The 27,462-nt window shown below is 33.3% G+C and overlaps 1 protein-coding gene across 13 annotated transcripts in view; it reads right to left on the bottom strand.

Annotated features, from left to right (window-relative positions):
- Positions 1-27,462, bottom strand: part of NLGN1 (neuroligin 1) — a 957,494-nt gene that overhangs the window by 602,137 nt on the left and 327,895 nt on the right. The window contains exon 1 of one of the 13 annotated variants that reach the window (XM_039865061.1): positions 8,482-9,220. The exons of the other annotated variants lie outside the window; for them this stretch is intronic. The gene's annotated coding sequence lies outside the window, so the exon portion shown is untranslated. Of the gene's footprint in view, positions 1-8,481; positions 9,221-27,462 lie in introns of those variants that run through there. 13 annotated transcript variants of the gene reach the window in all.

Raw genomic sequence — 27,462 nt, 5'->3', positions numbered from 1 at the left:
GCAAGTCTCAATGGTTTTCCAGAGTTACAGAAAATATAAGTAATTCTACTTGTTCTCTTTCTTCTTGGGCTACTTCTAATCTAAAACGAACCTTTCCAATCATGTGAGAAAATGCAATGTTAAGGAGAAAAGGCAAACTAAAATTTGACAGTAATAGGAGAAAAAGTTTTACCAAGTAAATATTTTAAGGACAATCTAAGATAAAAATCATGAGTACATTGAAGAGGTTATCGGTGGTAGCATTCTATCTTTGTGGAAAAAAATTTAAAAAAAATATATATATATACATATATATGTATATACATATATATGTGTGTGTGTGTGCACATGTGCGTGTGTGTGTGTGTGTGGGTGTGTGTGTGTGTGTATAAAATCTCTAAAGGCCTGGCTCAAAAGTCTGTACTTCCTTCCCAGATCCTTCCAGCCAGAAAAACACTCCGTTTCCTCAACTCTCAAAGCACTTGTTACTTTTCTTGTGATTGAACCCACAGTACTTTTTATCACAATAGTTTATAAACTCAGTTTCTCTCTTCATTCTTACATTACTTAGCATGAAGCACTGGAGAGGCAAACATGAACAAGAGGGGAATAGTGCTGATTCTCTACAAGACTGCAGTTCAATGGGGAAGACAAACTTTATGTAAATCAATTACACAGATAACTATTTAGTAATAAATGCTTTGCCAAAGAGGATAATGCAGAGGCTCTCAGGGGAGATTTAATGAGTCTTTGAGTGGAAAAGATGATTTTATTGAAGAAGTGATATGTAAACTGAGTTCTGAAAGATGAGTAGGAGTTGGCAGGTAAGGACCAGGAGTGTGTTAGAGAGAGGCAAGAGGAGACCCAAATGCTGTGAAGCCTGAGGCTTTCCAAGAACTAAGAGATTGGAGTGACTTGAGAGAAGGGTGGGCATCAGGCTGGAGAGGAGCTGACAATTCAAGAATTTCTAGGCCATTTTAAGAATGTAAGATCTTATCCCAAGAATGATAAGAAGAATTACGATCACAAAAATAACATGATTAGATTAGCCTTACTCTTCAAAAATAGAGGCTATAGCTTTTGAATTGTTGATTTTTAGTAACCATTCCCCAAAATAATTTATTACATTGTAGGTCATCAGAAAATATTTCTTGAATGAATAACTCATTCATTCATTATATTATTTATCTTTCATCAATTAACCCTACTTCAGTTTTTATTTATCTCTGTGATGATTGACCTCTGTGAAGGCATTATCTCAATTAGAGTTGCAACAAGGGAGGTAAAACAGAGAAGAGGTAGAAACAAATTAAAGTACAATGAAAATCCTCATCATGCAGGATGTGCACAGATAGACTGGTAGCTAATTCCGTTATTATTTGGCAAAAAAAAAAAAAAGGAAAAAAAAGGATTCTAAGATGCCGTAACAGCTTTTCTGGCAACACAAAGAAAAAGAGATTTAAGTGATAGCCTTTCCTTCTGCATTCCACAACTAAATATTTCTTCTATAACCATCATTACAACAAATGGCTAAATATTAGAGTTTCTTGTTAGTGACGGATATTGTTAAATCTAGAATCTACTTAGAAGTCTCGACTTCCAAATGAATAAGAAGGTAAAGTTGGGTGAGAGGGGCAGGAATTGATAAGACAGGAAAAACAAACAAACAAACAAACAAAACCATGAACAACAATTTTAATGTATATGTAAAATACTGCAGGACACATTTTGAAAACCAATTGGCAACCCTGTGATCCCCCAGAAGAAAATGAGTAATCACTCAAGAGCTCAGGAGAGACAGCCAGGTAGAGCTGATTACTTCTCTTGATCTTAAATTGATGCTTTTGTCTGAAAGGGGCCACCTTTGGGTCACAAGTCGTTGCTTCCAGAAGCAACTTAATTACGCTACCAGTACCTTTATAGAGAAGATAGCACACCCTAACAGCAGTGCTATACTCTCAATTCACTATTTAAGCTTATTTTCGTTTCCAGTGAATTGATGTGCTTGGGAATAGTGGAGAACTGCCATTCTTGGTGCCCTGCTTAATTAAAGTCTTCTAAAAAAAAACAAAAAAACAAAAACTTGTTGCCAGAGAGTAGCTACAACTTTGGCAGAGGCAATGCTGTTTCTCAGTATGGCCCTGTACCAAGGTTTGTCAATCTTGATCCCTTAGAAGATGATTAGCAGAGATGAGGAAGTTAAACCTTTGTGTCCATTTACTCTCAGGCTTCTACTGGAATTGGCAATTACTATAGTGACTATTGTTTAAGAAGTAACTGTCTACTAGGAACTGGACTAAGACCACCAACTCCTTTGACGAAGGCACCAAATAACAGTAATGGTTTCCTGTCACCCCTGACCTGGCTTAGAACTCAGCCAATGCCCCAAAGGGGAAAGAACATTACACTTGCAATCTTCCTCAGATACCCCATCTTCTATTTTCTCTTCACGTTACAGTTTTATTAGTACTAATAATAACGAGCTTCAAAGCAACATTCTATTCATGGGCCATTTGTGTAACAGAACATCAATGAACAAATAGTCACGAGAATTTAATATACACATGGAAAATAAGTTGCTAAATGAAGTCACCGTTTAAATAAAATTGAATAATAGGGAACTAAGAATCAAAAAGTATTTTAAAAAATGAAAAAGTACTTAAATAATGACTAAAATGTCAAACTTCATTATATTTTGGATCTTATTGTCCAAGTCCTAAGTGTTTGAAATAATAATCAATGCTTCCAAATTTCCTTGAAATATCACATTTTCTTCACGGCAGAAAATAACTCTAATGTACGTTTTGGTTAATTATCCTATTACACGTGCCAGCCTTGATAGTAATATATCAAAATAGAGCTAATAAACTATATACAAAAATCATTAAAATTCAATCTTTTAAATAGTTCCCTTTTTGCTTTTGGAATTTTGCACATGCCTTCAAAATATCTACCAATTAAAATAACAAATGATCTTTTGAAAAAAAATAAAAAGCAAAAATGAAAAGACCAATTATTAAGCAAAGTTACATGTGAAGCTAGAGCCTGGTCTCTTATTCATTTAATAAGTATTTATTAGTCACCAGTAATGTGCCAGGCACTGTTTTGGGTGCTGAGGAGAAACACACACACTTTAAAAAATCAGACAGAAATCCCTGCCGATCATCACAGAGGTTATATACACTGCTGGTACAATACTGTTTCATTACATAAAATGTTTTACTTCTATGTACTCAATAACTCCTCTGATGTTATTACTAAAGACCACAGCTCTAAATAATAGGAACTTGGACATCAATCTCATAGTAACATACGCATTGGAACACTTGGCACAATTAAAGAGGAAATGAAACTGGTGAGTTTTTTTTTTTTTTTTTATAACATTGTCACTTGTGTGTAAAGTTTTGGACAGCTAAGTAATATAGATTTAAATTAAAAATGACAGGTGCACTTATTTGAAACATAATGGTCATTGAAGTGAATCTTTATTTCTTCTAGTGTTGTGGTTAACTATTAAACAGCTCAAGTAGTATTTTCAGGTGCAAGTATTGTGACATCTGTTGGTCAACATCATATGTAGTAATCACTGTTTTCCTGGTCAATTCTGTTATACAAAAAGTGGTTGTCCTATGAAGAACATTTATACTAGTAATAATCCCAAGTTAGTTTTTACCTAATCTATATTATCATAGATTTCATATGTAACATTGTTGAATTTCCAAGCATAATGAATATTCCATATGACAGTATGAAAGTATTCACCATAACTATTTTTTAAAAGGCAACAAGAATTTTCAACTTACTTTGAAATATTACGATTAACCTCTTTTTTTTTTTCCTGAAGACTCAACATTCATTGGGTGTGTCAAAGAACAAAAAACTACTGTTGTACATAAGTGATGTTCAACATCTATATAAATAAATCAGGATGTCATTTGGATGTTTCCAAAAAGGCAGTTGTTGAGAAAGATATATAAGACCCCCATTTTATGATCTGACTTCTTCACTCTTTCTAGAATGTACCTCTGTTATTTAGATACAGACCAAATGGAAGAAAACCACATTCTAAGGCAATATTTGCTAGACATTCTACCTCCTCCTCAATTTCCAGCCCCCGATACACTGTAACTACAAAATAAATAAGCAAACAAATAAATAAAACTATGTATTTTCTCAATTATGCCAAAAGTTAAACAGAATTATCGGTGCAGGTAAATGGATAGATACATAAACAGTTTTCTTATTGAAGAACCACTTACAGCATTCTCAAAGGGGTGGCATGGGCTCCAGATGCAGGCATATGTGGTATTAAAGAAGCAGACTACAGAAAAAGAAACCATTGCTGTGTGGCCTATCTCAAGGGAATTAGTATTATGTACAAAAAGTGTAGCTAGATATACAGTTAAAATACTAAACAAAAATTGCTACAGAAACCAGAGAAAAGGGAAAACACTGTAAAAAAAGTGTATATTATCTTATTTCATAAGTCAAACCCAAGCTCAGCAACTTAAAGGCAGATCCTAAGATGTCAACTGCATTAAGTAGGTCTAAGTCTCAGCCTGAAAGTTTATTTCTTGTGATGTATCACTGTGGTTTTTGATTTTACATCTGTACCAGTAACTTAAATTGCATTTGTTCTAAAATGAATTTCATGCTCAACTTGTTTTTCTTAATTAAACTTCCTTTAGCAGTCCCTAATATGTGTATTATTAAAACTCATTAGTCCCATTCACGCTTGCCTGTCATTTTTTTCTTTTTTCTTTTTTTTTTGGCTACACATTCATATATTGAAGTGCTCTGTTGCTATATATAGAAAGAAAATTAAATAATAAATATGAGACTTGAACGTTTTATGAGTGTCAGAATGAGAGAGTGCCTGCAAGGCCCATAAGGTTTCACACAAAAGAGGCATTACTGCTAAAGCTAACATGCTGACACATCTCTGATCCATAAAGTCTGCAGTAATGGCAGCAGTAAAGCGTTTTGCCATTGACTAGAATTTCTCTATACATGCAACGGAAACAGGCACAGAAGAGATTATACTGACTGTTATAAAAAGAATTAATATAAAATCCCCCCAAAGTTTAATGCCTAATAATTTCTAATGCCTGGATTGATTTACTAGCTTTCTCTGACTTCAGTTAAGCTTAGAGTTGGTAGCCTTTCTCTTTCACACAGGTTTGCTATCAAATGAGTGTGCTTTTGTTTTTGTGGTGGGGAGGGGGCATGGTTCTTCAAAGCAGAGATAATTCATAGAATCGTAGCAACAGCTGACATTGCCAACACAATTTTATTAATAACAAAGCAAAAATAATCAAATCTGTTACTGTTAAGGACTCATTCTTAGAAACAGTGGGGAATGTTGCTATCCCACAAGGTTAAGCGGTTAGCTACCTCAAAATATTTTAAATTATCTTTTAAAAGGTATTAAAAATGATTCATCACAAGTGTTCGCTACTTTTTAAAAATTTTATGGGCTTTGCAAATTTGAGATATTAAAGATAGAAATTTTAAATTAACTGAAAGTTGAGTTTTTTTTGTATTTCTTAGTAAAGTTAAAGAGATGAAAGATTTGCATTTGGAGATTCCATTTATTAAATTTCTACAAAACACTAAAAAATGATTGCCCTTCTTACTTTGCTTTCAATTGAGTGTATAGTAATTTAATTTAAAAAAATCAGTTCATATAGAATAACATTTAACTGTATTTAATCTTCCCAAAGTCAAAGAAAGCTGCAGCAAATGTGTTATCTCCCCCTTGAATGTTAGGCCACTTGGAACATATGCGAGGCTTTCAAGGGACAGGTGTAGCTGTCAAGCAAAGCTCCAGTAAATGCAACGTCAGTTTTCCCATAGGGAGGAGTTTTGGGGAATCCAATGCTATTTCTTGTCATGTACATTAGAAATTGTACTTGAAATTTTTAGGGCTAATTTAGAGCTTCCATTTCTTTACCCCAAATTATCTCACTTTGTGCTATTCTGTAACAAAACTGGAACTGATAGGAGCCACCATGTTTTTTTAAAAATAATCATGACCAAAAATATGTATTTGGATAAGGTAGAGCAAAATGTAATTAACTTTCTAAGTGAACTCATCGAGTTTCTCCATACCTCTTAGTGTGATCCACTATATCCATGGAGAACATTTACGTAACTGGGTATCTTCCTTGCTCTTCGTTTACTGAATACAGTTTTAAATTTTTTAAGGTATGTAGTTTTATTTGTTTTATTCAGATCATTATTGGCTTTCCAAAGTGAATTTACCACCTACAAAGTTTACCAAAGTTTTCTGTAGAAACTGTAGAAACCAGAGTAGGCCAAAGTTTCCCCTTTTTCATTCCCTCTGCCAAAGTGAATAGAATGAGGGACTAGAAAGTACTGATTATCCTTGACAGAGAAAAGTACTGTTCAGACAAGACAAAGGCATGTTAAGCTGAGTTTTCTGCTTTAGCACTATGAATATGCCATGACCACTGGTTCAAAGACTGCAAAATATGCAAGTTAACTTTTTCACGTTCCATCTACTTTTTATATTCTTAATCTACTTTTATGTCAACACTATATTCCCTTCTAAACTAGAAAGAGAAATCTTAGCCTACCTCACATTCACTTTTATTATTTAATTTTTTTTTTGCTGTCTTCTTTTATTAATTTATTTTTTACAATTAAATTAAATTGTACTGGACTTTGTGGCTAGGACCAGTAGCTAGAATGTACCAATACATAAAACGTCCATTTTTCTAGTTCACACTACATGTGAACCATGTGACTTAGAGTTGTGTAAAACAAAAGGTAAACCTAGACTCTCAGATATCACCTTAAAACTAACATTTGGGCTTCTAGAAACTATTTCTTGCTATTTCTATCATTTTGAGACACACAAAGTCTGCAGAAATAAAAACTATCTAACTTTTCACTGTAGAATTCTTGAGAGTTAAAGTTTTATATTTTGCTATTTCATCTTTAAAAAAAAAAAAGGCATGCTCTTGTTTCAAATTTTTGATTTAAGAAACGCATATACACAGACATCCAGAAAGAAAGTTTGGTGAGGCTCCTCTTTTAATACCAAGATGTCTGATGTGTCTCAAATTCCTGAAATAAGCAAGCACTGGGAAGATGATGTTTCAGATGACATTGAAGAGTAGCCTTTCAGGAAGAAATAATGAAGAAGCTTCAATGTTAAAACCATAAAGCTATCTACATATATTTCATAATCTGTAAACAGAAACCCCTGAAAAAAATTTTGATGCTTTTCTTCAAAAGATTAAAGTGTACCAAATACATCATCATATAATTTAATGATTATCTATCTCCATTTTATTCTAATGCATTTGAATGTGTAAAGGTTTGAAATTGAACAAAGCGGCCTTAAATAGAAAAAGCCAACTAAAATTATGATGTTGAGGAGTCAGAAGAATGGGAGGGGGTAATTAACTTACTAACATATCCATATTTATCTACGTACACATTTTAAATGAATCGTTCGTTTCTTTATGTTATTGTTCTGAGCCTATGTGGAAGCCAAAACTCGTTCAGAATATGCTTTTCTGGATTCCAAAGCAACTTTTAGTTTCCCAAGTCAATTAATATTCACTCATTTGAGTGATTATTTTAATTATATCTGCTGAAATTGATTTTCTTTCTGTAAATGATAAGCTTTCCTTGAGAGCCACAATTTTCTTTTTTTTCAAAAGGAAAAAAATTTCCCTGAATTCAGCTGCAAGAAAATGTCTGGGAACGCGCGCGCTCCGCTCAGTCGGAAAGAAAAGCCAGTAAGTGGCGAGGCAGCCAGGGTTGAGATGTATCAGAAATGCAGCCCGCTGCCTGGCGCACTCGCTAGCCAGGGCCCTGAGCAGAAAGGCTGCAACGCCTTCCCGTACTCTCCCAACTCGAAGAAAGTTATCGCGGACTGTATTATGCAAAGTCGTGCAAGTGTGTAACAAGACAGCATATGTGGTCACTCACTTCTGTCTCGACCCGATGCAGTCACCCTGTAACCCTTTAGCAATCAGCTGAGAGAAGGGGGAGGAGGGAAGAAGGGAGAATGGGGGGGTGGGGTTGGAGAATGAGACAGTATGAAAACGGCCAATTTCCCCTGAAAAATTCCCGGAGAAGCCGACGGCCGCCGAAACCGCCGCCAAGGCAGCCGCGATTTTTACTTGGGCTCTCCCCTCCACATGCAGATTTTCCAAGGTATCACTGCCTCTTCTCCGTAAAGTACCAGTAGGAGAAAGCGCTGGATCCAAAGAGATCTCCCAAGCAGGAGATTTTCAATGCAAAGTTCAGAGCTTGGAGGATGGCTTGGCTTCCCCACCGACGCCACAAAATAAGGTTTTTAAGCTAGATCTAGGTAGCTCCCCAGCGATCCATCCGGAGATGCGCGAGTTGGTTTTGCATCCCCCCTTCTCTTTCCATCTCACAGGCACCCCGACCGCAGTACCTTCGGCGCAGCGGCACGCAAACCTCGGCAACCTCCTCCCAGTAAAAGAACCCCAAACTTACCCTCAGTAAGATAAATCCACAGATGGAGATCCCTCATCTTTCCCCAGACCCCTTCCAATAATTCAAGGAGACAGTTTCTACAACACTTCGCCGTCAAATTCAAGCTAAATTGGTCAAAGTATTTACCAGTTTTTAGAGGCTTTTTGGAATCTTGAGCACTCGGTAATTCTTGTTTCAGAATTCAGGATCCTTTATTATTTTTTCTTCTTTAAGCAGCCGCAACCCCAGTTTTGCGCCCCCTCCTTTTTTCTTGTCTTTTTTTCTCTTTTCTTTTCTTTCTTTCTTTTTTCTTTTTTTATTCACCCACAGACACTTCCAAAACGTGTCGATTGATCCTTTTTTCTCTCCAGCTGCAACCACGATCCAGAATCCTGGGGACCCAAAGCCACCTCCATGTAAATCCGACCATCAGGCAAAAAATCCAAATGATCAAACAACGTTACTTCTTTCAGCTGCAATCAGATAATCCTACTAATCCAATAGATTTATCTTGATTGGAAATTGACCTCAAAACTGAATCCTCGGTGCTGATATCCAGTAGAGCAATTTCGTAGCCCTGTTCGGGTGACCGAAATAACTGTAGTTTCTTTCTTTCGTTGCTTCGTTCTTCTTCTTCTTCTTCTTCTTCTTCTTCTTCTTTTTCAGTCTTTTTGGATTCTGGGTGCACTGCTCGCAAAAATGCCGAGGACCCTGGTTTTCCCCTAATATAGGTTTCTACTCCAAATCGGTGCAGGATGAAAAATGGTACAAAGATACCCCTAGTGGCTCGAGGTAATATTGCAGGGATCTCACTTTTTTTTTTTTTTTCCCAATCCCCTCGCCTCACCTTTTTTTTTTTCTTTCTCTCTGTACTTAACCGGCCTCCACAGTAGTTGAGCAAGAAGGCTGAATGGAGATTAACATGAATAGAATATGATTACTTGAAAAAATCGTGCGATCTTTCCTTTTTGTTTTAAAGACTGAATCTTCTGGGTTTCTGTCTCCCGCAGCACTCATCTTTCTACAGAATTTTCCCCAATGGCATTTAGTAGCTAAAATGACAATTTCGGGCAACTAGTAATTTCAAAGCAAGTGTACTTGTTTCCTGAATAACTATAGATATCAAAAGTTTCAGTCTTCCTGAAATATGCTGCTTTTAGAAAAACCCTTAACATTTTTTTCCTTTAAAGGAATATGTGTTTGTAGGTATGTATGTATGTGTATACATATACAATCTCTTCTCATTTGGGGCATTTGATCATTCAGAAAAGCAGAGGATGGCTGCTGTGAGCCTGCTGTCAAAGACCATGACCTAAGTGCCATTACATGGGTTTCAATGTTGCTTATCTAAATCCTTTGCAATTCAATGACTTCAAGATTACTACTAGCATTTTTGACAGGCTTTAGAGAAAAAGAGCCAATATAATAAATTTTAGAATTCCCTTTTCGTATGTAATACTTCAAAATTTTACCGTGCCTATCAATGACCCAGGAATCTTTTAAAAATGAGAACTGTGATTCTGTAGGACCAGAGGAGGAATGAGATACTGTGTGTCTAACAAGCCCTCTGACCACACTCTGATTATCAAGGTCCCAGTAATCTTGGGAAATTGGATTCACTTTCATGATGGTGGTTGCAGAAGCTGCAAGGACTCAAGGAGTGTACTTTAAACAAAGATCTTTTTCTTAGCTGGCTAAATAATTAACCCTTTTTAGTTTAGGAGTTGTTAAGAAGTCAAAAGATTTTTCTTCTACCATTGGTATTTCTATTAACTGGCTATGTGACTTTGAGCAGTCACATTTTGGCCCACAGTTAATATAGCTATTAAAATTAAAGGATAAACTCAAATAAATTAACAAATACCTGTCTCTAGATGGGAGACTCGATATTGCAAATTAATCTATAAAATTTATGCAATTATTATTTTTTTAAAAACCCACTATAGTTTTTCATGAAACTTGAAAAATTAATTCTAAAATGTGTTTGCAAGAATAAAAGGTCAAAACTTGTTGATACAATTTTAAAGAAGAAGGTATGGGGAATTTCCATATGAACTTATTAAGGCTTAATATAAAATGACAGTAATTGAGGCAGTTTAGCTTTGGTTCAGGAATAGAAATAAATTCAATAGAATAAAGGGCTCTGAAATATATTGATAGATTTATAAAAACTTGATAAATAGGTGGCATTAGAGAGCAGTGCAAAGATGAATTATTTGGACAATAGATTAGGTGTATGAAAAAAATTATAATAATAGCTCTCAAATTCACACCTAAATATATATTTAAGGTAGGATAAAGACAAAGATGCAAAGCAAAGCTTAAAACTTTGAGGAAAAGATAGCTTTATGATAGAGAAGGGTTTATTAAACATTAAGATATAAAGGGAAGTCCATAAAGAAAAAATGTTAAATTTGATACATTAAAATTAAAAATTCATGTTCATCAAAAAAGTCAGGGCATAGACTAAGAAAAGATATTTGCTATGCATATAATCAAAGAAGGATTAGTATCCAAGTACATAAAGATTTTTTTATAAATCTATAAAGACAAAAATTATAATAAGAAAAAATGAACCAAGAAGATGAACAATTAATTGACAGAAGAAGATTCTCAATGTCTGGTAGACATGTGAAAACAGTACTCAATTTCCCTAGAGAAATACAAGTTAAAATGATAGAATATTATTTCACAGCTATGTAATTGGTAAAAATATATAAGTCCAGCAACATAAAATATTGATGAGGATGTGGAACAACCATGGAGATTATATAATGCAGCAACAACTTCAGAAAGCAATTTAGTGATAGTTGAAGATTGCATATCCTAAAATCCAGTCTCTCTACTCCTGTGTACTTCTTTCTCCACATGTGTATAAAAAATACCTAATACAGAATTACTTGAAAAGCAAAAAAAAAGGGGTGCAATCTAAATACCTTTTGATAAATAAATGGACACGTAATTTATAGACTATTTATATACTGCAATACTGTAGTAGTTGCAGTAAAAAAAAAAAAAAAGAATGCACTATAGCTATTTGAGTTAGCCTAAATTCATCTCAGAAATGCAATGTGTAGCAGCAACAAAAAAGTAGTTTGCAGAAAGATACTTGTAGCATGGTATCATTTATAAATCAAGTTTAAAAACATGCAAAATAATTATATCTATTATTTTTGAGCACATGCATATGTAGCTAAAGTACATATACATGCATAGTAATGATAAATATGAAATTCAGAATAACAGTTATCTCTGGGAAGAATGAAGAAGGTTAATTAGGAAGGCATCACAGTGAGCTTCAGCTGAATCTTCAATGTTTTATTTTTCAGGCTGAATCTTGAGTACCCAGGTGTTTATAATGTTACATATAAAATGTTTGTATGCCTGAACTATTTCAGTAAAATTAAATATTTAAACTAGACGATTTTCTATAAACCCTACAGTATTAGAAATATTTTTAATTGGAATAAGTATATGTAAAAGTGAAAAAAAAAAGCATGAGAATTCAAAATTTCATGATGTGTTTCTATATAGAGATTTTAAATATCTGTAGTACTTTATATTTCTAAGTGGAAATAGATAGATGCTTATTTCTATAATGCATATGAAAATTTCCAGTTAGCAAGCAAAAATCACCATCTAAATGAGAAAAATGTAGTTGAAACAGGGGAAAAATGTAAAACTTTCAACTAGTTCTTTCTTGTATTTTCCTTTGATCTCAAATATAGCATCTTATATATAGTAACAAGGCCTCTGGAATTGTGAAACAGGCAAACAATCAGTCATGTTCAGTTCTGACCAGTTAACTGGAAACCACCAAAGCCAGAGTAGCCCTAAGCAAAACGACAACACAAAAGATCATTTCTCCAGAATATTTAAAATACATATGTGAATTCAAATAGGGAGGCTTTGTTGATATGAAATATGAGAACTTGAAATCTCTTTTCAAAGTCATTAAATAGCATTTTTCATAACTCTTAAAAAAATAGAAGATACCAAATGTTAGGAAATCATTTTTTTAGAGCCCAATCTTAGGAATAAAATAGTTAGATTAGTAGTTAATATCACTTAACTCAGGCTGAACTCAGGAAAAATGCCTGAACAAATCATCAATTTTCAACCACTCAGAAGTATTCCCAAGCAATAATCAAAGCAGCTTTGAGATGAATAAATGGTGAAAAGACAATTTAATTTCCTTCGATGATAGAACAGACAAGGGGGAAGAAATATATGTAATATTCTGAAATTTGGAGAAGGTGACATGTTATTTCAACAAGCACTTATTAAAACTATCTCCTGCATACTGGCCACAGTACAAAGCATTTCGCAGGCAAGCTGACTGTAAAACAAACAACCACTACCAACCCTTATTTTGCTATTAAAAATTAATTTGGTTATAAATAGTAGTTATTTTCAATTAATACTTCACCATCCATACTGAAAAATGAGAGATATCAATATAGAACTGAAGGTTCATTTTCAGTGTGATTAAGTATAAACTGGTTTGAAGGTTAAGGTAGTCAATGAAGGAGGAAGAGTAAAAGAAAGAAAAGTAGGATGAAGATAAAATATGAATCAAATTCATATATCCCCCTGGTGATTTACTTTACAAAGAGTATAGAAGCTTACATAATCTTTGTGTGTTTCCGAGTACAAATGATTATTGAATGAATAACTTAATAGATTAAAGAGTGAACCTATTTGGTACATGAAAGAAACAAATTTATGCTCTATATTGGATGGGCTTGCTATTCTCTCTTCAGAGAGTGCATAAAGGAAGGAAGTAAAAAAATGCTATGACTAACAATAATAAGAAGGATCAGGATTGGCAAACTTGAGTGCCAATTAAAATATGGGATTCTAATTTGATTATATCACTAAAATCTCAGCTATGCTAAACCGTGGTAGGATTACACATCTCGTTTTGGTTTCTATACTTTAAACAAATAAAAAATGATTAATACCACATGGATCATATAAAGAAATGGTATGATTCTAATAAAAAAAAATAGATGAGAAGGTATTTAATTGCTGCTTTTAATACAAGAGTCATTATGAAAAGAGAGTTATGAGTTTTTGGGGGGAGATAACTAATATAAAAGCATGTCTTTTATGACCAGGTCAAATCAATTAAGTTCTGCCTAGCAGTAAATATTTTAGGATGTTATGAAAGATTGGTGTTTTATGCCTGAAAAAAAATAACATAAAATACTGTAAAAGAGATTTCTAAAACCAGTCTTGGGAAAAAATATTCTTCTACTATCTTCAGAACTCCCCTGATGTAACCTCATTTTAAGAGGTCAGACTTGAATCTAAATGAATGGCAATTGGTAATTATGAAAGGCATAATAATAAAAAGCATTGCAACATTACAAGGCCTAACTACTGCAAAGGTGGCTGTTTATGAGGAAGTTCTTTCTGCAGGCAAGAATCTGCTCACACAATCCTCCTTAATTAGAAAAGACTACTTAAAACACTTGACTGGTCTTGAATATTTCAGGTATGTATTGGGAGAACACACCTGCTTAAATGCTAAATTTACACATGCATCTTTATATTTCATGGTTTAAAGACTTGTAATGAAAACCAAGGAAGTAATGATGAAGATATTTTAGGATAAAACTGTCACGTAGAGAAATGTAGCTTATTCATCAAGGTTAGTTTCAGATACCAAAACATATTTTTTAAGTTCAAGGACTTAAGTCAGAAACAAACCCAGATTTTCAAAATAAATTAAATCATTTTGAACTGTTAAAAACTTCCAAATACTGGTACCATTATGCTAATAATAATGTTTTTTTTTTTCCTTTTTGAAGGAGCTCTTTTTTTATATCTATAATTTATAGTTATATTTAATTGGTACAATTATTCTTAAAATATACAAATATTTGACTTCAAAGATTTTAGCTATTCATAGCTTAATATATTATTTTATGAAATATATTATTTATTTTGAAATATAAATTTTTATATATTTATAAGATTGAATAGTATTTTTACTATTAATATCACCCAGGATTCTCTTGATATTTTAGCTGCATTGACCCATCATACCAAAATTAATTTTAGTCCATTGCAGTATAATCTAGAATGAGCTAAAGTATCTAAAATGATCTTAAGTATTCTTTTAGAACTGAATAAATACAAATAGAAGGTCATCCTATTGTACATCATCCACTAAAGTTTATTTTATAATATTTGTTTGAGTCTTTCTTTCTAGTGTTATCAAAATTTGCTGTAAAATTTCATTCAATTATGGAAAAGCTCCATGAAAATTAGTGTTCTGTAGTTCAATCTAGAAAAGGAAATGTTTCGTTATATCCCAATGGCATTGCCATCTTATTGACTTTATAGACACAGGTTGGGTATTCTTCTTTTTCCTATTCTTCCTTTACAAATTACACAATTAGAAGTAAACACTAGCCTGGATTTTTATTATTGTTCAATTAGTGATTTAATGAGCATCACTTACCTGTTCAAAAATATTTAGTTCCATAAGTGCCTAAATATTAAGTAAAAGAGAACTTTAAATGATATCTCTAAAAGGAATGATTATCGCTCTCTTCTCTACCTCTGTCTGTGTGTGTGTCTTCCTCTCTTTTCCTCTCCCTCTGTCTCTATCTGTCTGTCTCTCTTTCTCTCAACGTTACTGAATAAATAAGTCTGTCTCTTTAGTTAATTTTTGATTATTTACATCAAGTTGCGAATTATTTCACAAATGTTTGAAAAAAATGAATTTTCCTAAAATCACTTGTATTTGGTTTTAGAGCTTACTTTTGTTATATAATGTGATTTATGATATAATAAAATAGAATGATAAAACCATATCACACTCAATGAATAAGAAGTTGTTCGACCTTCCAACCATCCATTATAAATATCATGACCCTCAGCCTAAGCACTATGGCTTTTTTCTCTAAAAATTTCCTAAGCCTCCCTAGAGAAAAACAAGCTAATAAATGGTATTTTGTTTTTTAAAAAAATATAAAATCTTGACACTTTATTTCTAAGTCTTACTAGGAGGAAGGGAGAGAGGGAAGGACAGACAAATAGTAATTTAAAAAAAAAATAGTTGCTTAAGTAAGTTATGCAAAGAAGGTAATGTCAAAAATGTTCAAAGCAAAATTCATTATAAGTCAAAGTTGATAGACTACCAGAGTAAATAGTTTAAGTGTTAACAGAAAGTTTACCTACTGTATGATAGAATGAAAGTATAATTCTTGGCTATCTGCAATACATTAAACCAATTCACAGTTCATACCCTCATCTTCAACATTCATGAGTTTGAAAACAGATATGGAAAATACTTTATAGCTGAACTTCATTTTAATGATTAGGACTCAAACTAATCATTAAAACAGAGTACGTTTTACTACGGACCTCAAAATTATAGCTTTATAGTCTTGTATAAACTCCAAAGATCTTCTTTTGCTAAATAGAAAAATAAAAAAAATAAAAAAAACAAGAAGGTAAATGACTGACTTAACTAAGGTCACACTAAGTTCAGTGGCATCTCTAAATGAGAGGTTATTGTACCATGCCACTTCAGATTTGTTGCTTTTTATGTTTGGTTGTTGGTATTAAAGTGTCACTGTTCTTAAAGTATTTGACCACAACCAAATTGTAAAATTTGTAATTAACAAATTAAGAAAGGACAACTCTAAATATCCTTTGTATAGTAAGCAGAATAATAGCCCTCCAAAATTTTTAATCCCTGGAATTTGTACATGTTACCTTACATGACACGGGGACTTGGTTGGTGTGATTAAATTAAGGATCTTGAGATGGGACCAATGTAATCACAAGGGTCCTTATCCTTATCTAGGGAAGGCAGAGGAGTATGAATCAGAGTAAGAGATGTAAAAACAAATGCGGAGATCAGAAAGAGAAAAAGAGAGAGATTTAAAGATGCCACATTGCTGGCTTAGAATGAAAGAAAGAGTCACAAGCCAAGGAATGCAGGTGGCCTCTAGAAGTTGGAAAAGGCAAAAAAAATGGATTCTCCCATAGCACTTCCAAAAACAATGCAGTTCTTGCCAGCCCACTTTAGATTTCTGACTTCCTGAACTGCAAATTCATAAATTTGTATTGTTTTAAGCTACTAAATTTGTGATCATTTATTATAGCAGCAACAGGAAGCTAATATACAATTAAAAATATTAAAAGTATTCTGGGAATAATCGGTGTTGTCCAATAGAAACATAATGTGTGCTACATAAGCAATTTAAAATTTTCTAGAACACATTTTAAGAAGAGTCAGGTGAGATTAAATTTAATAATATATTTATTTAATCCAAAACATAAAAATACTATCATTGAGACATGCAATCACTATAAAAAATTAATGATATTTTATAATTTTTCACACAAACTTCAAAAATCTAATGTATATACTGGATATCTAGATGTGTCTAGAACACATCTTAATTTGGACTAATTCTATTAAACAGCTCAATAGCCACAGATGGCTAGCGATTGCCATATTGTATAGTACAGCTGTAGTCTATAAGAAACAAATTAAAAAGAAAAAATTATATATTTTGTATCGATGATTCTAGTATTCTTTTATCTGTAACAACCTAGATTAAAAATCATAAAGACAAATATTCTGATAACTTTATATTTGAATAGTGTATCTAAAAAGTTCAGAAAAGGAACAAAAACAAAAAATAGCATGGAGAACAGGCTGATTACCTAATGATACTGAGTTGTTTGATATTTGTGAAAAATGCTAAGGATAATAGAAAAGAAATTTCTCTGGTATTTTCAGATAACCAAAGATAGGATAATAACGACATTGCTCGGGGCCAACTATGTAATATAAGCAAATGACCAACAGAAAAGCAGAACTATTAAACCCTAGCTTCCATTTCTCCATAGAGAAGAATGATGTTTAAACTGGAAAAGAATATGATGGTAAGAAATGGTAAGAAAGCTTGAAGGTGATTTAAATTAGTTTTAAGATTCCAGGTCCAAATCCATTACCTAAAAGAATACTAAAAATACTTGAAGATGTGTTCTTGAAACTAGTTCCTATTATCTTTGAGTCATCATGGAAAAGTGCCATGAAAATTGATAACTATCTCAGTTTTCAAACAGGATTGCAGCAACTGAAGTTTAATATTCTTGACATTAATGGAAATTCTAGAACCTATGTTCACATGTGTTTACTAAGTATATGTCAAAGCAAAATAAATTTTTTTGGTTAGAGCTACTGGAGTGGCAGATAGAAAATATGCTTTGAATTGTTTATCTTGACTTCATCCAAGGCCACTCATAATTTTCTTCTGGACAAAATTATGAAGTATGGGCTGAATGATGCTAGAGTTGAGTAGATCCTTCAAAATTTGAATAATCATTTTTCTGTAGCACCCAGTGAATGTTCTTTGATGTTCTCTTCTTTTCTCTCTTTTTTGAGAGATGGACCTGGGTTCAGTTCCTAGGTTTTGTATTTGCTAGTGACACTTTATTCCCTCTGAGCTTCTCTTTCTCATCTGCAATATGAAAATTGATACAATATTTACAAAAAGGCAGTATTATCTATTCCCCTCAAACTTTATTCTTCTCCTGTTCACTCTGGGTAGAGAAATATCTTTTAACCTAACACATGTCTAAGTTTTGCTATTGGGAATGATCATTATTATTAAAAAAAGGGGGGGTCAAATATATGGTAATGGAAAGAAATCTAACTATGGGAGGTGAACACAGTGTAAATATATATATGCCTTACTGTTAAAATGTACAGCTGAAACTTATTGGATTTTGTTAACCAATGTCACCATAAAAAATAAATAAGTAAATAAATTTTTAATAATAAATAAAAATAATAAAAATAGCAAAAAAATAAATTAAAAATTTTAAAAGAGAGGGTTTGTTGATCTGGTAAATGTTCCATTAAAACATCGCCACCAACAACAACAAGAAACAAACATCTAAACTTATTCTCCATAGTTTTGTAAGTAACATACTATGAACAGCAGATCCATAGTATTTAAACTTAGTAGGTGCTCACAGAGTGAATAAATAACTCATGAAAGCATCCTGGGAACACAGAATTACTATAACTTTCCAATGAAGTACAAAATGTTTATTAATATTATTTTTTAAATAAAATTCATTCTGATACATCTTAAAAACTGAAGATTTTATCAACTTCTAGGCAGACAAACTTGAGCCAAAAGAAGTGTAACATTAGAAATTTGACGCTTCCATTAGATAACCAGCTCTTTCACACCAAGGATATCTTTGATTTATAAAAGAATCTCACACATAGAAACACCTTTTAACATAAGTGATATTTTCCTTAAGAAGAGCATATAATAGAGTATACAGATATTGAATTATAATGTTGTATACCTGAAATTGATACAATGTTATTAACCAATGTTACTTCAATAAATTTAATTTTAAAAAATCAGTCATTTATAAAATGTAATTCACTAAGTACTTTAATATATCTAATTTTCTTTGACTTTTGAAAACAAAAACTTTTTGAGACAAGAAAGTAGATAATTTTTGTTCTTCTTTATGATTAAAAAAATGACTAAGAGTAAAACCGGCTTCTTTATGGCCACACTGGGGTCTGTCCAGTGGAAATCATACCTTGGACTCCCAGTCTGGAATTTCTAAATAGCACATATTGTTATTTTTCCTAAATTGGCAGAAAGACCTAAGATAGCTTAGTCTTGTCTCTTTCAAATATTTTTGGGAGAGGTAAGTTCCCCCTCCCCCACAAAAAAAGAAATCACATGAAATTCTAAGCAAATATTTCAGGTAAAAGCAGAATTGATATAATAGAAGGGAAGGAAGCAGGGGTGAAGAGTCATGCCCACCACACTCCTCCATCCTCACGAGCAGTAGCCCTAGGAGGGCAACGGGGATCATGAGTGGAAGACCATTTGTTCCTCATACAGATGAGGAAACAGAAGCCTCAGAAATCAAGTGATCTGGCCAAGAAGCTCACACACTTAGGGACTTCAAATCTTGATTCCTAATCAAATGCTCTTTTCCCTACGTCATCATGTCTTCTAGATTACATGGGTATTAATAGCCTTAGCTGCCACCTCCAAGTTGGTCACTTGCTTTCCTGATCAGCCATCACTCTTCAAACTGCTTCTCTAAGCATGCTGAGCTACTTGTAGTTTTCCAAATTCGCCATGCCTCTTCTCAAGTATTTGACTTCTGCACATAGTTTTCTCTTTGTCTGGAAAGTTCTCTCTTTGAAAGAGCTCTTTCAAAATTAATTCACTATTCTAACTTCTACAGATCCATGAGATCTTAACTTTAATCAGCATTGTCTCTAGAGATACTTCCATGACACCCCCACTCCACCCCACCTTCCCTACCACCCCCCTCTACTCTTCCCTGCTTCTATTCCCAAACTGGGTTAGGGAGTAATCTTAGTCAACCTATGCTTTTTCTTATCTCTTATCACACTTGAACTTTTACTAATTGTTCTCTGAGGGATACAGTCCTGTCTTTTCTACCTTTATTCACCAGTACTTTGAACCTATTCAGTGTCACAATGACAAAAAAATGTTGAAAGAAGAAATGCAAGAATGAAAGAATGCCAATTTCTAAGTAATTTTTAACAAAAAACATAAAATGTGAAACAGTGTGGTATACATTCCAGGGAAGTGGGCCTCACTGGAACTTGCTACATATGCTGCATCATATTGTCAGAAAATAGCACAGCCATGATCCTCAGCAGCTCCTAATTTGCAACTCTAAAATTTTCCATTACCATGAGAGAAAAACCTTGCTTGATACCTGTATTAAACAATCTAATCTTTTATCTACAAATTGGAACAGAAACAACAAGCATTTGAGAAAAACTAATAGTATTATAAAGAAAAAAAAACAAGTAAATAAGTAAGAAAAAATAACCATGGTGAGGAACCATACATTTAAGAAAACAGAATCAAATATTTTTTACACATTTAACCTGTTACTCTAAATGAGATTCAAGGGACTCTTGTTTTAAGAAAACAAAACTAGACTTCTCTGAAAATATACCTATATGAGAATGAGTTTTTATATTATTTGAATATTAAAATAAAAAACTTAATAGAACCCCTGGGTAACCAAATGCACATAGCTGCAGATTAATTCATAAACTCAAAGATTAAGTGAAAATCTCCCCTTTAAGAATGAATACATAATAAATTGCGAAGAAACATTTATATGATGGCTCAAAATCCCAGGTTTTCCCTTGGTTTCTTTTACTTTTGTTTTTTTTTTTTTTTAAATAAACGCATTACCATAATATTCTAATAGAACATGTTTTCAAGTAGTACACAATGCTCTCATAAAACTGATAGGATAAACTAGCACATTATGGTGTAACGTTCTTTTGCAGAGTAATTTTACTGCACTTTTTAAGAACCATAATATTTCCATTGTACTTTTGCATTTTTCCACCTCAGGCAAAAGGACTGAGAAAACAAACACGTAGCACTGAAGAAATAAGTCCTGTAAACTCCTTTTCCTTCTGACTCTATCTTTTTCTCTCTAATTTTTAAAAATTATTTTTTATATTTTTATTATTTCCTGAAATATCTCAAATAAATATTTGTCATTAATTTCATCTAGCTTCAGGATTTTGATGTTCAACAGATTTCCTTATTAATAAGAAAAATATTTCCCCTTTCCTCTATAGGTGTTTGATTGCTGGAGGTAAACTTAGCCCAGTAGTTTAATTATCCAATCTCTAGAAATTTTATCCAAAGAAATAATCCCAAATAAGGAAAACCTATAGGTGGAAAGATACTCCTTGCAATATAATTTATAATAGCAAAATTAGAAACAATAAAATTATCCAGAATTACTTATATGTAAATATATTTAAGTAATACTTAAGTAAATACTTGAATAAAAGATAGTAATATGCTTGGTAAACTTTATTAAGAGTTTATGTAACAACATGGAAAAATGTTCCAGATGTAATATAAACAAAAAAAAAAACAGTTTTCAAAATTAAATTGGTAGTCCGATATCAAAAAAATGTAAACATTTGAATTTGATGAACTTTGAAGAACATTACAAAAATGATTTATTTGAATGAGTACATATCCCCTTATTTCTATTTATTTTAATAAAGTTAGTGCAATAGATTTTTTAAAATGAAAAAACTACAGAAATTTCCATCTTGACCATCAAGATCTCAAAACTTATTGAGATTAAGGTACCCCTAGTACAAAAATAAATTGTTCAGTTTTGAATTAATAGTAAAATTGTATATGATTCATACACTGTATATGACCCCAATAACAAATGGGATTTCTTGAAATCAATGAATCTGCTGTCTCTAATTTACCTTATTGTATAGAAGGTGATCATTTTAATGTAGCAATAGAAATTTACATGTTTACCACTTTACAATTTCTGGAGTACACACACACAATTATTCAACTTTCTTAACCATGAAGCAAGGTTAAAATAGATAAGAAAACTCGTTATTATAGGTATTATCATTCTTTTTTAATATATAATCATAAAGGGGTTAAATAAATTTCCTAAGGTCCCATAGGAGTATAGATTGAAATTCATTTCCACTCCTTTCTTGTACATTAGTGTCATTTCATAACATCATTTGATTATTCATTATACACTTAACTTATAGAGGATAAATCTTTTTTTTACATTTTCATAACACAGAAAAATTCTTTACATTTCATTTGTTCATTCCCTTTTTTTAATGCCATAAAAATTTGAAATTACACTATTTACCAGGCAATGTACTAAGTCCTAGAGATGCCTAGATACAGTCCATCCTTAAAAGATTTGCAGTGTACAAAGGGAGACATACAAATAAATAAAGAGGTGTGAGCCAATGCGATAACTTCTGAAGCACAGTTATCAATAGCACACAGATAAGGAAATGTTTAATTATTTGTGGAATGAGGAAAAAGAAGTTGAAGAAAGTACTTGAGAATGGCTAAGTATGGAGGATGAGTAGCAGTTAATGACGTATAAGATGTAGAAGAGAGATAATATTTTAGAAAATAAATTATTTTTCCAAATTTAAGGATTTCATAGAACTTTATTAATGGATGTCACTAAAGAACCTAATTTTTTGGAAGCATTATTTAATTTCCAAATAATTTAGTTTTGATTTGCATATGGTTCAATAATACATGCTTTGGTAACCTATTAACTCATATAATTACCGAACTAGTCTGAATGCTACTGAAGTTGAGGTTAGGAAAAGTCAAGAACAATGCCTAACATTTAAAAGCTTACTGGAGAAGCTGGTATCTGTAGATTTAATATCCATCCTGAAGCTATTTCCCATCGAAATCATGATGCATGAAATTTGTGGATCAGTTAACCCATTTACTAACCAGATATGCTGACAGAATTTTTAAGCTCTCTTTAGACTAATTTGAAATAATAAAGAACTATTGTGTAATAACTGCCTGACATCAGCCACTCTGAGTGCCATTAATTATAGGCTTACATCTCTCCATTATACCTCGCTCCTTATAGGTCATTCTTTACATAATCCCACTACACTAGGCAACACTTCTTTCTCTGTGAATAATTCTGTTTGCTTTGAGTTTGAAGAGGATAAACATTGTGAGGGATTAAATCTGTATTCAATTTAATGGAAAAATCAGTTTAATACACTGAATTCTAATATGCCTAAAACAGCTTTAATTGGTATTATTTTCTTGCATTCAAAGATAATGCTCATCAATACATACATCTATAGTTTTAATAAAGTTCTCATTGTAACATCTGCTTCTTCTTCACATCAATTAATTCTAATGAATTTGAAATCGTCAGGTTTGTCAGAACATTTCTTCCTGTCAAAGCACCTTCATGGTAGCATAAATCAGTTTATCTATATGTGGTCATTTATTTAACCAGACATCTGGAGAGCCACGTCTCAAAATCATGCTTCTGGAACTGCTCTGTTCCTTCTTTCTCTGCAGTGGCAGATATCTTGCAACTTCCCTCTTTTTTCCTATGCGAAGAGAAAAATAAACCTATCTCTCTAGAGGAGTGCTTGAATTTCTTCCACCATCTTTAAGTACTTAAATGCTTTCTTGGGCCCACAGATTGCTAGAAGTAGGCACCAGCTTTCTGAACGCACTCTAGCTCTTTTCCTAGCCTCAGCAAAGTAAAACGAGTGGGAATTCAGCAGCCCAGCTCCCAAGATTTCGTAGAGTTTGGAAAATATGATTTCGCTGCTCATCTCCCAAATCATAGTCACTTTCAGGTGATCTCCTGTTTCCCACTCCTATGCTGCCCCACTGCAAAACTCTTGCTCTGACTGTTACATACACTTCATCCTCCATCTGTAAGGCAGCCTATCTTGTTTACTCAATCTACTCTGAATAAACCTGGAGGTGGCTACTCTCTCTATTCTTCACTGGATGCCTGCCCTCTTAAATGAACAAACAGCATAGCTAAAAACATCCCATATGGCCGAAGTTTTATGGTGACACTCAAACTTCAAGATGGCATGGAAGTATAATCTTCCCATGGCCTTGGATACAGAAGAGAACTGGAAATATTGAGGAGAACTAGTCATTTTTGCACAATTAATAACAAAATATGATATTCTTAAACGTTTACTTCTCAGTATGATCATCATGGTTCTTCTTAAATGTCTTTCTACCTAAACAAGAAGGATGAATAGAAATCAGCATTCGTCATTAATCTCACGCCCTTATATTTTTCTCTTACTCGGGTCTATAAAGAGCAGAGAGAGAAATACAATGGACTTTAACAGAAATCTGTGCCTATCATAGGTGGAAGTTGTGATTAAAAAGCAAACTTCTTCTGGGGAGAAAACTCTCTAGGCAGATGGAGTAGTGAGCACCTGGTATGCTTGGTACGTTCACAGAACAGGGATGAGGCCAGTGTGGGAGCAAAAAGAAAGGGAATAAAGATAGGTGATGAGGTCAGACAGTTAATAAGGGCCAGGTAGAGCAGAGTCTTGTTTACCATTAGGGTTTTGGCTACTATCCTGGGAGAAATGGAAGCATCTTGCAGCATGTCGAACATAAGAGTAGAAGAGTAAGTTTTATTCTGAAAAATTCAGTCTGTTGCCACGTTGAAGATGTATGTAGAGGTGCAAGGGTAGAAACAGGAAGACCAGTGAGAAGCCCTTTGCAGAAATCCAAATGAGAGATTTTAATGGCTCTAACTGGTATGATAGTAATTGAGGCTAGGAGAAAGGCATGAGATTCTTTTTTTTTTTTTTTTAACAAATTTGGCATGTAACATTGTATAAATTTAAGAAGTAAAATGTGTTGCTTTGATAGATTTATATATTATAGTATGATTGCTGATGTAGTAATTTTATCACATTACAAAATTATAGTACAATATTATTGTCTATATTCATTATACTCTGCATTAGGTCTCTAAAGCTTATTTAGCACTCCTTACAAGTTTGTTCTTTAAACAGCATCACTCTTATTTCACTCTGCCCCTCCCTTGGTAACCACCATTTTACTCTGTGTTTTAAAGATTTGTCTCTTTTAGATTCCATAGAGAGGCAGAATATAGTACTTGTCTTTCTCTGTCTAACCTATTATGCTAGCATAATGTTCTCAAGGTCCATTCATGTCACAAATGGGAAGATATCTTTCTCATGGCTGAATAACATTCTATTGTGGATATGTACCACATTTTTTTTTCCGTTCAAGGAGTAAGATTCCTATATAATTTAAAGGTAGATCCTAAACATTTTCCTAAATATATAAGAATGTGAGAGTAAAAAATGACCCAGGAAAGACTCCAAGTTCAATGACTTTATTACCTAACATTATCTCATTTGTAAAGATCCCAGTAAAATGTAAATCTCTGTGAGAGCAAACAAGATACAAGCGATTGGAGAGAATCAGGAGTCCTGGCAGTGCTGAAAGTTCCTAATTAGATTAAATTGTTGATTTTTAAAATCTTTTCAGCAATAAGTTTAACTTTACTACTTGAAGTAACTTGATGTAAATAAATGTCTATTGATGGTAGATAAACTTAAATCAATCCTTGACTTTGGGTGCAGATTCACCTACATTTAACTTCCCTTAGCTTTTACTACAGATCTGTTTATTTATTCTGAGTTTCTCATGCAATGAAAGGATGAGACATCTCTAAAGGGCTCCGTTGATGTTTTTTAAAAATGTCATTTACGAATGAATTTTTATCTAACAATAATTCACTTTGAGCAGGCAAAGTATGTTCTCATTATGCAATGTTTGATCACTGCAGAGCTTCACACTTGAGAGGTGGCCAGCTCATGTCTTCAGATGACCCTGACTGGAAGCAGGCTTTTCTGCCACAGTAACATGTTATACTACAAGCCTGTCATCAGAAAGACATAACAATTGACTATGTATACAACTAGTAAATGAACTTCAAAATTTATTTCAGGAAGCAGTAAACATATTCATCATTAGGGTTGGGGAATTAATCACTTTTCTCTCAATAACTGATAGAAAAAGTAGATTTAAAAAATCAATAAGTCTACAGAAAATTTTAATAAAACTGTCAACCATCTTGACCTAATGGGTATAGATATTCCAACAAAACTATAAATGCACATGGAACATTTATATACATATACATATGCTGGGGCACAACATAGGTTTGAAGATCTTTAAATATTAAAATCATAAAAATACTTTCTCTGAACACAAGAGAATTAAGTTAGAAATCAACAGCCAAAAAAAAAAAATCTTAAAAAGAAATACATTTATTTAGAAATGAAAGATAACCTCCTAAAATACATTGTTCAAAGAAGAAATGTAAAATAATTCAGAAAATATTTTAACTACTATTAATATAAATATAAAATATAAAAAATTGTGAGATACAGCTAAAGTAGTGTTTAAACAGAAATTTATAGTTTTAAATTAATAAGCTAGAAAAAAAACCACAAACAAACCCAACAAAAAATGTGTATATATACAAAGAAATAATTAAAAGCACCAACAAAAACAAAAGTTGCCTTTCAGTAAAGATCAATAACATTGAAAAACACCTAGGGAGACTGGGTAAGAAAAAAAAAAAGAGGATACAAATTATAATATTATGAATGAAAGAAGAACAGTTAATAAAAAATATTTCATAAAATAGCAGAAAAATATTAGAATATAATGAACTTTATGCCAATAAATTTCACAACTTAGATAAAATAGACAAACTGCTTGAAATTTATAATTTACCAAAGGGATTGAGGAAATAGAAAATCTAAATAGCCCAATATCTATTTTCAAAAAATAAAGAATCAAGAATAGCTCTTTGCATGGGCAACCAAAATGGCATAGATGGACAGAGGCTCTATTCATCCTTCTAGCGCCCAAATCAAAGTGGTGATGGAAACAAGGAGCATCAGCAAGGAAAAATTGTCTGGGATCTTGATGAACCATACAACTGAGGAGAAATCCAAGAAAGCACCCTGCAATAAGAGAAGGAAGGACTGGGCGAGAACGTGGAGCTGCCCAGTCCCCAGTGGCTGAGTGAGACGGAGGCTGCGGCAGTGGCAGAAGCCTCTTAAAGGGGCCATGTCCATGAGTGGATATTCGCAGTAACAGACCTACTTGCTCTGAGCACCAGTGCCTGTTTGGCTGAGCACAGCAGGCACCAGGGACTTACAGGGAGACATTGTTGTTGTGAGGGCTGAGGCGAGACTCAATCTGTGCAGAAGTACCAGCAGTATCCATTGTTCTCTGTTGAGCCCTCCCCCTCCCCGCCCCCACTCCCAGTGCGGGGACACAGCGATGCCATTGTCGTGAGGTCATCAGACTGGATAATAGAGGTCACTCCGCCAAGAGGATTCCCTGAAACCCCGCCTCCCACAACTCATGGCCCCACCCAAGCCATATCCAGATTTATCTTCAGCAAGTCAGGTGCTCCTTGCTGAGCAGCACCTAGACTCACACTGGAGGCAGCTGGCCTTGGTTTCTGGAATGACCTTTTGAAGCAACTATAAGCACAGCATTTGTGGATTGCTTGCTGAATCTTAACAGATGGCCCTGGAGAGTCAGA

This window comes from Pteropus medius, unplaced genomic scaffold (genome assembly GCF_902729225.1).
Source record: "Pteropus medius unplaced genomic scaffold, Ma_sr-lr_union100, whole genome shotgun sequence".
NCBI lineage: Eukaryota > Metazoa > Chordata > Mammalia > Chiroptera > Pteropodidae > Pteropus > Pteropus medius.
Note: the sequence above shows the minus strand (reverse complement) of the source record. Positions and strands in the feature narration are given on the sequence as shown.